The sequence below is a fragment of the Puntigrus tetrazona genome, chromosome 16 (genome assembly GCF_018831695.1).
Source record: "Puntigrus tetrazona isolate hp1 chromosome 16, ASM1883169v1, whole genome shotgun sequence".
Lineage (NCBI taxonomy): Eukaryota > Metazoa > Chordata > Actinopteri > Cypriniformes > Cyprinidae > Puntigrus > Puntigrus tetrazona.
Window position 1 is genome coordinate 27805499 of NC_056714.1, and position 12500 is coordinate 27817998.

The 12500-nt window shown below is 35.9% G+C and overlaps 1 pseudogene; it reads left to right on the top strand.

Moving 5' to 3' along the window:
- Positions 1-1700: 1700 nt before the first annotated feature.
- On the top strand, positions 1701-4700 carry LOC122360172 (annotated as a pseudogene).
- The last annotated feature ends 7800 nt before the right edge of the window (positions 4701-12500 follow it).

A 12500-nucleotide genomic window follows, 5' to 3' on the forward strand; every position in this document is an offset into this window, starting at 1 on the left:
TCATTTTGCAATGTATTTCATTAATTTTGTATACAGCCTATGTGGATTGGGCTATATTTATATAAGTAGGCTATGTGTAACGAGTATAAAGTTTAAAGGCGCAGTGCATTTCTTACCAGTTACACGTAAACTCCAAAACTATGACTACCAGCGCAAGGAAGTTAAAAGGAAATTCATTTTAATACATTCAAATGAAAATAAGTGAAAATAAAATGCTATGAGTTAATTTCAGACTTCTGAAACGTTTGAAATAGACTCTGGTGCAACATCTACCACTGTGCTATATAAAAATTGTGTTGCTAGAAAAAAATGTTTAGGTTATAATTAATTATTTTGCCTACACAACAGAATTTAAGCAGGTTAGACGCTAAAATGAGCCTGCGAGGGATAGTTTTGCAATGGCATACACTGTACGAAAAAGGCTAGCCTAATTTTCACAAGTGCTTTGTTAAGTTTCTGCCTTTTCCAGAAAGACGTTTCTTACAAACATGTCGTTAAATAAGTTAATTAATGGTGTCGTTACAGCATCTACCAGCAGGGGCTAGCTGGACCTCGTGCAAAGCGACGATCTCTCGCACAAACAATACATTTTCCTCCAAAAATATTCAAGGTCAAACTTAAGTAGTACTGGGGAAATTTCTAGGCTTCTTTAGCTTCGTTTTCCTGTCGTGCAAAACATTTACATTTGATTTAAGAGAACACAAACGGTAATGAGTTTTACTTTACCCCTCGTAACATCGCAGAAGACGGATCTTGAGTCTTGTTCTGCGACATTTCACGACATCGGCCAGAAACGTCTGCGAAGACTCGAGTCGGAGAATCATACGGACTCGATTCTGAAAGAACAATAAATATGTTAAAGCTTTTCCGGAGAAGTTGTGATCCACAAAAACAAAATTGCAATGCTTTAGTTTTCATTTAGGAAAAGACAAAGTGCAGATAGATAGATAGATAGATAGATAGATAGATAGATAGATAGATAGATAGATAGATAGATAGATAGATAGATAGAAAAAAATATTTCAATTAAACTGAACGTAGGCGCTTTGGTTTTATTGTAATAATGGAATTTGCGTGATACACAATGCACTAATATTAGAGGGTTTATCTGATCGTGGGAAAACAGTTTATTTTAAACTTCAGACTCAAAACGCAGTAGCTAAAATATGAAAACATGCTATTTAAAATATGAAAACATGCCCCCAAACACAAGAATCAGAATATGACGTAATCTAATGGGCCTACTGAAGAGTTCAAGTAGACGTTTCTTACAGACCATACAGTAGAGGCTGAAAAACATTAAAATGCAAACGCGTTCTCTGTCGGGTCTCTCGGGAATAAGTCATCATGTTCAGCCGTGTCAGCCGTCTCTGACGCATTTACACACAAGGTCACACCTGACTCATTTTCTGACAATCTACAAATAAGCTATTGAAAATAAATGTATAACCACCACTTGATTTGTATGTAGGCTTAAATACAGTGACGCATGTGACTTTGTTTTTCCTAAGCTATTATTTCACAATATATGCATCTGCACTCTCCTTCATCAGCACGCGCTCAGAGAAGAGAACGAGAAGCACAGAATAGCTACGAATAGGATTTAAGGTGGCATATATTATTTTTATATGACAACATGCTGCAATATAAAACTCGTTAAGCACTTCAGATACAGCAGTGGTGTGTTAAAATACCTGCCATCACTATGTGGAAAATATCTGCGCATGTTTCTTGCGATCCATCGGCGCTGCTCCATGTTGCGCATTGCGCGCAATATTCTTCTTGACGAACAAACATTACGCGCTACTTCTCTCTAAAGCAGTTCAAAGCACTTCTACGTGTTGTCGTTTTACAAATAAGGCATAAGGTACAGCCAAGCACGTCTAAACAAGACATCTATCCGGCTGTTGCCAAGTGCTTTCCAACCCAAAATCATCCTAACGCATTCTCAGCGCGCGCAACTCCCTGGCTGTCGCGCGCGCACACCGCCTCTCCTTTCATTTCACGCTCAGTCAGATCGTCACAAATATCCTCCTTGAGCCGATACCTGAGGGAAACCCGAATTTCGGACAGCAGCTCTTCAACCTGCCAGACGTGAGAAACCTGTTTGCAATATTTTCTGCTGGGTAAATTGCTGTGATGCGCATGTGGGATACTTGTGAGGGAGACTGCGCGTTAAAACGCTTTTCGAGGTGTGTCCTTTACGGAACAGAAGATGGCACACACAGTGGTGCCGTATCTACGTGATACAATTTTAAGCTCAAGTCGTTTTAAGTGTGCTCTGAATGTGATTATTTAGAGGTTTGCAATGTGCCCGGACTTGGTTTAACGTGGATTTTTTTTCTCATGAACATTAACGTGCAGATTTAAAATGGAAGAAAATGCTGATGGCACAGTTGGCCATCGCGTAAAATTAGCAACGCGATGAGTTTCATGCATGCTTAATGCCTTTGGCTGTGATGAAAACATATAATCGTTCATACAAATATACTTACATCAAAACATTTTCAGAATTATAAGCGCACTTAAGTTTTTGTCCCAACAATAAGAAAATGAAGCAAAAATGGAGACCTTTAATTTTTTAAGCGAAGAGTATTCTGATCTTATGAAGGAACAATCTCTGAGTAATTAAACTGCATTTGCAATATTTATTTTACATTATGCAACTAGAATTAAAACAGACCAGTTGTGCAAAGAGAATTTTTATCTTATTTTAATAGTGCCAGAAACTTAAGTTTTTTTTGTTTGTTTGTTTGTTTATTTTCAGAAATGTCCAGTCCACTAGAGCGGGTTGTAGCCCAGAAGAAGGAGGCCATTGAAGCAGTAATGGAGATGTTTGAGAGAGGAGCCGAGGTGCTGGCCAGCGCTGTCGGGGGACTATGTCCTCTTTTTGAAGCTTCTGCTCCAGTTTTGAGACTGGTCTTGGACAACGTGGAGAGCAAAGAGGTCACATACGTCAAAGACCAGTTTCTAGTAGTGAGGAGCAAATTAGACGTCCTCTCATCTCAAATTGAAGACATCAACTGTGAAATTAAAAAGGGCAGTGTGGATTCTCAGTTCTTCTCTGTGGAAGAAAACATATGCAACCAGTTTAGAAAATACATAGACATTCTGGAGGCTAAACCTGAGTACAAAGAGGTTAGAAGGCGCATGTTCTTGCAGCATTTTCCCAAAACAGGAGGAGAGAAAAACCTTTACATGCTTTACAATGCTTTGATGGGGAACAGCACATTTGGAGAACCGATCCTGGATGTTGTGGAGCAATACGAGGCCAAAAGCAGAAGAGTCCTGGAAGATTTCTGCGTCAGACTGAAGGAGCTGCTCTGCTTGGGAATCATCGCTCTGCTGGGATACTGTTTCCTTACTCAGGGTGAGGAATCAGAGCAGGAGAAGATTCAAGAGTGGGGCACGAAGATCCAAGAAATTGAGACGAAAATGAAGGAAATGATAGAAAGATGCGTTGATTCGTTTCCAGAGCAAGCTGAACTGGACATCAAGAGGCTTGTGAAGGAGAAAGAAGATGAGAACCTTCAGGAAACGGCCAGAGAACTGCTGGACTTCCTGGTGAAGAAGTACGACTGGGTGAGCTGGTCCATCAGAGTCATTAGCAACTTGGGCAAAATTAGCAACTTAAGAGCCGGACAAAACTTTCAGTGTGTGGCGGACAGAATTACTTTGAAGTATCTCAAGGAAATGACACCAACCTGGTGGTCTCCTTCAGCAGCGACCCTCAGCCCGTGTCCGACGAGGCGTGAAGCAGATGATGGAAGGCCCTGCGAGGAAAGGAGACCCCAAAGCTGTCGTGGAGCTTCTGGAGAAGCAGTTAGCTGGGTTTCTGGTTCACGCCGTCAGTCGCCACAAGGACAGCTTTGCTCTGTCGAGTTTTCCTGAAGAATGTCACTACTGGGAGAAACATAAGAACGTGAATCTCTGTGTGCATTCAGAGTAGATCCTGATAAAAATCTACTATAACTGCATTTTATTGCATCCACGACTTATGTCTTAAAATACAGTATTTATTCAGCTTATTGTCTCTAACAAAAACTGCATTTATTGTCCTTTTTCTTTTCATTGTTTTAAACTAAAACCAAAGTGATCTGACTAACCAGTTTAATAACCAGCTCCTCTGTGTATGCACTTGTATGAGCAATTATATCCATCTAATATTATTTTATGTTACAAAGTTTAATGTAACTGTCTAAAATCATGCTTTAAGAAACCAAGAATTCTTAACTAGGGATCCAGGGCCCACTGGGGGACCTAAACAATATACATTATATATATTAAAATATTTTAAAATGATAGTTTTTATACCTTTAAAACCAATGAAAATTGGCATAAATATTGTAACTTAATTAATTTAAAATGGCATAAAATATACAAGTAAAATTTATTTATTTATTTGTATTTATTTTTTTGTTCAATCTTTCTCCAAAGAAAAACGGAAAGGTTTAGGGGCTTTCTAATGTTGTTGTGGACAACGGTGTGGCCTTGACGAAAAGGTTGAAAACTACCGCTTTAAATATATCATGTATAAAACATTCTGTGCAATGGTTGAAAGTAGGAAAAATGTGTTTTGGACCAAGTACACTGTATTAGACTTGTGCCAGGACTGGCAATTTGGCCTTTGTGAGTGAATGACCTACATAGTGCCGACAGAATAAAAATGCCCCACCAACCATGAAAAAAGGCAATGAACACATCTCAGTCTTTTTGTCTTGTCTCAGCGGTCCACACAAACTGAGCTTTCAGTAAAAGTAAAAAGAGGACCAAACGTTTGCAAGAAATAGTTTCAATATCTGACACCCATTGCCATGATATACCACTCCAAAGCCACATTTAATTAAATGATTCTTTTAGTACACAAGTCAGCATTTTCCGGCCATGGGCTGCAGAAACATGGTGAGTAACGTCTCACTTTGTTAATATGAAGCTGAAGAGCTCTGAAGTGCTGTGATCAGCTCTCCGGATCCAGTCATTAAAATCACTGAGGTGCGGAGTGAAGGAACAATCCATCATTTAACAGTCAGGAGGGACGATCCATTTCCACTGCATTTTTGTATTCCATTCTGTGTGAGTTAATGAGATTTTAATGCATATTGTTTGAAATAAAATCCAAGTAATATTAAAAAGGCAGGGGCTATTTGCACTATTTAGTGCTATGCTATTTACACTAAGTGCAAAAAGCATTTTCTGCTATTTCTGCTACTTATAGTTGAAGTGCATTATAAAACAGAATGCATCTCGAGTGTAAATGTTCATTTTAATTCAAATTATTAAATAAATTCCACGGTTAACACCCTTATTGGGACAATAAAGCCCTCCCTACACCCTAACCCTACCCAATAGTTAATTTTTAACTTTTTGATTATTCCCTCTTTTTTTTATTGAAAATAAGTGCTTTTCTGTTGTGATTTGAAATGCAAAAAGGGAGAAAAACAATTTAACCCAGGTCGATCTCATCAAAAACAAGACCACACACATATATTTTACCATCTGCGCAATTGGAGTTATATCACATGGCCGTCTTTTACAATCATGACTATCCCAATCACACGTTGGTGGGTGGAGTTAGTGTAAATAGCCACTGCTATTATTGGAGGCCCAACTGATCTTAGGGTGCAAGATCATTAAAAGCCATTCAAGTTATGACCTTACAACCACACCACCATGGGTGATGACCTTTAACCCCTACACACATAATCCAATATGACTGTTCTGTTTATATGTCAGTACGTTTTTTGATTTAGGACAAAACCAAATAATCAAAGTACCTTTTATAAAGTCATAGAAATTGCAGCTTTTTACAGGTAATAGTTTTAAAAAAGGCATTTTTATGCCTAAAAACATCCATAGATGTCACAGAATCAATCCCCTTTCAAAAACGCCATTCTGAAAAACACAAAGTTTTCAAGTATCTTATTTTTTTAAATATCTTTCTATATCTATAATATCTGAAGCGAAAAAGATGAATAATTCATTAATCACTTTCTTTCATGCATCATTTATTTATTTGTTTTTTGTTTATGAAGGTGGCCAGCCATTTCATGTTCATCCTGGAATATTTTAAGTTGTATGCTCCATTTTCAGAGTCTAAATGGAAATGCATGTACGGCTCAGCCTGTATTCATTAGCGGTTGAGGCTTCTGTCCTGGTTGGAGCTGTATTGATCCATGTGGCTTCCATCTCTGAAAAAGGGTTGATCCTTCTAAAATTTTAAATAAAGGCAAACGAAACCGCAACCATCTCCAGGAAAGGGCATCAGTCAATATCAATATTTAATATATAAATGAAAGATTTTATGAATCTCAGCATTACAGTAGTGCCGAGGCGGTGGATCAGTCCCAGGATACCTCGCTCTGGCTGCATCTGCCAATCACGGCCTGAGCTAATGACATTACCTTTTGGTCAGAGTGGACCATCGACCGGCTTCCTGGCCTTAAGTGGCCTGATCTGATAAAAAGCATTAAAACATTTGTACTGTGACACACACCAGCTCACCCTCAGCCTCCACACTGGATTCATCCGTCTGATGTGTCTGACTGTGCTCATAAAGCCTTTGCAAAATACCTTGCTATTAATCTTGTATGATTCTGCAAATAAACTTTTGTGCAAACCAAAGACCATCTCGCAATCGGTATTCCTAAAACAATTTTAGCATGACATCTCAATCATGATGAGCTGAAATAAACCAGCATAACATAACTCAAAACAGAACTGTAAACAAACCTATAACCATCATTCATGATCAGCAACAACTATTAATGGTAGTCAATATCTTGCCATGGACACCATAATTAAATATTCATGAGACCATGGCCATGCCCCTCAAACACAGTGCAGAGAAACTGAAATATGTTTGGCGAAACTGTGCACACCAGGGTTATTAAAGTTATCGGAAAATAAAACGGAAGAAAAAAAATCTACTTTTATTCATCTGGATTTGACGCACACGCGGGTTGCCAGATTCCCGCTCAGAGCCCTTTGTTTGCCAGCTTCCACGACTGAAATGAAATACGTTCTGTTTTCCAACAACAGGCAACCCGGGATGCAAAAAAACGATTGGGTTAAACTGACAGTGGGCGGGTTACACAAACCAAAACAGAGAAGAATAACAGTAATAAGAATAAGTATTTTAACTTAGCATGTTTCCTAAATATCTGCAAACACATTCTGCTATTTTTAGGCTTTAATAGAGTTGAAATTTTACATGCAGCACATTTAAATTGAAATTATGTACAATTCATTCAATCATAAAGAATTTAATGCCACATTGTTCGTTTTTTTCCCCATTTTCTGTTAGGAATGCAGCAACGTTGTATTTTGCATGAAGCAATTGCTATTATTATTCTAGTATTAAATGATTATTAAATGTTTAGTTATGTCAGCAGGCTAAGTTTAAGTCATATTTGTTGGGGATGCATGAAAATGTCATTTTAATAAATGGAAGTTGATTTAAAGAAAATAAAGTGTCAGTTTCGGTCTTTGGGAGCGGGAGGTAAATGACACTCTAATTATGCTCATGGGTTTATTTCTGTCCACTCGTTCACTAAACCATTAGCGTATTACAGTTCTAATCGGTATATTGATCTTGTTTTGGCTCCATCTGCACTCGCTCTCATTTCACACACTGTGTGTGAGTCTCGCAGTGTAATGCTGTTCTCCGTGTTTCTCTCTTCTCTGACTTTTCTGAAGGTCAACAGTATTTGTGCACATGCATCACCAGCAGTAATACTGTGTTGACAGCAGGCTTTTGCTTTTCACACAAAATTCCAAAAATATTCCTTTGTGTGTTTCGCTAGACTTATGTTTCAGATAACTCTGTTGGGCTAAATGTTTTTCTTATGCAATCAAAGAATAAGGCAGACTAAGTCTGGATATTACCAATGTCAACAGTTTTCTGATTCTTGTATATTCAAATTGACATAATCATTGTGCTCAAAATACAAGAACAATATCTATACATTTTAGTAAATTGAAAAATATAATTAAAAAGATGTAGAATTTATTTACAGCCAAATTCGAAAGAGATATACACACACACACACACACACACACACACACACACACACACACACACACATATATATACACACATGTATGTATATATATATATATATATATATATATATATATATATATATATATATATATATATATAGAGAGAGAGAGAGAGAGAGAGAGAGAGAGAGAAAGAAAGATTTTTAAAATGTTATTATATATATGACAGATTTTGAATTTTTTGGACTAATTCTTTATAACTGTGTACATAGTATTTGTATTTATTATATTTTATAGTACTTTTTATATTTTATGTTGTCATTTTGATTTGTTTTTTTTTTTTTCTTTAATATCATTATTTACAGGTTTAATTTATTTTATGTCACTTTTATATGAGTTATTTTTTCATAATTTTATTTACTTCTATTTTATTTAATTCTTATTATAATGCTTCTTTATAATGCAGCATTTTTTATTTTAATTTATTTACAGTAATTCATCTGATATTTATTTTTATATCCGCTTTATTTCAATTAGCACAAACAGTTTTTATAGTTTAGTTTGCGATTATAATTCTGGTCTAGAACCAAAGTCACATGAGAAACTGAATAAAACCTGCTCAAAACATAAAACACAAGCGGCTTCACAGCACAAAGACTGGAGAGTGCTGCTCTCTGTTAATCGGTCTTGGGGTGAAGGGTTTGGGGATTGAGGTTTCATCCGTTGTTTTTAAGAGCATCAAAAAACTCGCTTAGGTGAAATGGACTGCAATCCATATAGAGCCTCCAACAAGCCACTGAACATTTGCCTGCTTCCTGTGATCTAGACGTGTATTGATCTCTTGAGTCTAAAGAACGGACTTAATGTGCAGAGCGGCAGGTTGCCTGAAGACCGTTATTAGACAGATCTAGTAATACAACAGTACTAAAGCACAAAAACAGCTGGCAAAGTGCTATATAAAAAAAATCATTATTAGTACTATTACTTTTATTATTGAAGTCAAATTGCAAAACTCAGTTGCAGGCTGGTTATGTGATCTAAAAGACACAGCAGTGAACTTTATATTAAACATCTGTTTCGAAAATACAAAGCCAAGAAAAAACTTGAAATCTGCCGTGTCGGTCAAGTGCATATCAAAAGGAAACCCAATCTGCCATGTTAATTATGAAACAAATTAACCACAAAACCAGCTTTTTTAACTTTTTGTTTAAGTTAAAGGGGCAAACCAGGACAGCCTGATTTTCACTGACCCCTCTGGTCCTCATCACATACAGTATATCGGAAATCATGCTTATCATCGAAAGTATTTACTAAGAGCACACCATTAATTATGAGCTGAAGTGACATCTTGTGGCTACAGGCACACATAAACCACCAGACCATACTAAAGCATACTCTATCACAGTTTCTGATCTTAGAAATCTAACAGAAATGACTTTCTAAAGGTCATTTCCTACAGCCACTAGTTTAGAAAATTAAGGTATTACACACATATAACCCATATATTGAATATCATTTTATGCCAGGATATATTCTGTTACTCTATTACAGACATTTTGATGAACAATTTTGATTAGTAGTGTAAAATTCAAAATACAAGTAAAACACCTGTATATATATATATATATATATATATATATATATATATATATATATATATATATATATATATAAAAATAAAAATATATATATATATATATATGTATATGTATATATGTATATATGTATATATATATATATATATATATATATATATAAAAACACACACACACAAAATTTCTCCATATTAATATATTAATACAGTACATTGAGCACTATTTTAAGAATCTTTTAGAGAGTAGTTTTATATTTAGGATTAGATTTTAGTTTTATATTTTGTGTTATTACATTTTTGTTTTTAGTAATTTAGTAATTTTATCATACTGTCAATTGGTTTTAAAACAATGATAGTATTTATTTTATATAGCATGTTTTATTTATTACTTTTAGTTCATTTTGTACTTCAACTTAAACTGAATGAAAATGAGACGTTCTGCATTGAAACCAGCTAAGAATAAAATCTAAAAAAAAGTTTAGTCTCTTACTTTTTCAACTGTCGTCTGTGTCTTTACTGTAATCCGACTGCAGCGTCTCCAATTTGAAACGCCATTTACATTCACTTTAATCCATTTTTTACGAGTACTGTAACCTCATTCAATCTGGAGAGAATAATTTTTCCAACAATAACAGCAGAGAATCTAGAGTCCCACTTGACAAACTGCACTTATGCAGCGTTGTCCATCAAAATAATCGAAAAAAGAAGACGTCTCTCTGTACTCCGACTATGCAGTCTGTGACATAGTGCTGACAACTACTTCCTCATCATGTCTGTGCTTTGGTGAACAAATAGGAGAACAGGAACTATAAGTTTTAGGAAGGCTACGTACATCTGGCATTTATCTACCTTTAGAGAAATCAAAAATTTCCACTGTAACATCTAGAGAAAATATACATCCCTTCATAGTGTGAATGATCACATGACATCTGGAGCATATTATACACTTAATGTATAAGATGAATGGTGAATGGATAGACGGATGGATGGACAGATAGATAGATAGATAGATAGATAGATAGATAGATAGATAGATAGATAGATAGATAGATAGATAGATAGATAGATAGATAGATAGATTTTCATGACATTAATAAACAGATTAATTGCATCAAGACAGTTTGAAGGTCAATGAATGAGAAAATCTGTTTCATTTACCAGGACCCTGTAATATAATGGTATATCCCATGTGTTCACCCCTCCACAGTGAGCTCAGATGAAACTGCCCGTCCTGCAGTGGCTGCTGGGAAGAAGCGCAGTCAAGGGAGGTAGCAAACTGAAGAGGTAAGAATAGAAATATTCCTCACAGGCAACTAAATAGCGTTAGTCAGGCAAAAGCCAATGTGCAGATTTTTTTTAGGAGTTGTTTGTTAAAATTTGAAAATGACAGAAAGAGGATGTGACTCTCAGCACGAACAAGGAAATACTAAGCAGCAGCCAGAGGGAGCTATAACAGACAGACAGCATCTGACTGAAGTCATCTGCTCAAATACTCACATTGCTTGAGAAGACACAGGGAGGTTTTGTGTTGATGTGTTTTTTTTGGCTTGATAAAGTTGTAAATGTCTTGATCCCAGAGCTGCAAACTAACATCCAGCACTCTGTAAAATGAAACATAATTTTTTATGAGAATAATTTACATGAAATACAGGAAGGATATTTAAAAAAAAAGACAGTCCTGAGTCTTACAATAAAGTTAGTTTAGTTTAGTTATAGTCTATAAAGTGACGCAAGATCTTTTGCTATTCAAGTTAAAGGGATAGTTCGCCCAAAATGAAACTTATCCTGTCTTTTACTCCTCTTTGAAGCATCCTGTGCGTATTTGACTTCTTTCTTTCAGACGAATCCAATCAGAGTTATAATAAAAACCGTCCAGACACCTCCAAACCTTTGAGTGGGTTTAAACGGGTGAGAACCACTTCCGCGTTCGTAATTTGGGGCGTTTTTGTACGATAAATATCAACATTTTAAACTTAATGAGCACTTTTTTCTCACGTCTGCTGCCTGTGAAAACCGGAAGCAGTCCCAACGGATGATTTAAGACGTAGGATTCGCGTGATTAGAGATTAGTGAACACTGAGAGAGAACAAAACAAAACGTCGGTCATGAATTAGAAGCACAGACCAAGGATTTGTAAAGAATTTTTTTTCGCAAAGACTGGCTTTCCTTTGCTAAAGTAAGGAAACGTTGTTTTCTTTGAAACTACATTTCCCAGAGGCGCACGCGCGACGCATACGTCCGCCGGGACTGCTTCCGCTTTTCACAGACAGCGGACGTGAGAGAAAAGTGCTTGTTAAGTTTGAAATATTGATATTTATCGTACAAAATTGAGTCGCTACGGAGGATTTAATTCACCCAAGTTTTATTACGAATATACACACGTTATAAGTGTAACGACTATCACCCATTTGAATCCATTAAAAGGCTTTGAGGGCTTTATAGATAAACAAGCAATTGTATATATGAAGGAGTCACAGAATCATGCAATAAGCCAATTTGTTCAAAACAAAGGAAACAAAGAAAAAAGAGAACTGTAGATTACAATAGAACTGTAAATTATTTCCACTTCATTTCCACTTCAAAATACTATAACAAACATCACAAACCATAAATTTTTAATAATTGAAACTAGTATTTTGGGACATATTCCATTAGTATATCAGTAGAAGATGACCAACTACTATCAGAGAACAACAGGGTCCAGTACAGTTTCCATAAAAAAAAAAAAAAAAAGTCAAGTCCCATTATAACCAGTTAAGCAATTAAAATTTTTATGATGGCATCATTTTGGTGAATGATTAATTCTTCCATTTGTTCAAAAACATTTACTTATCAATAAAAAAAAAAGATGTCTATCTGTATCCAGCTGATCCATTCAATCGAACCAAATGTTTTTTTTTTTTTT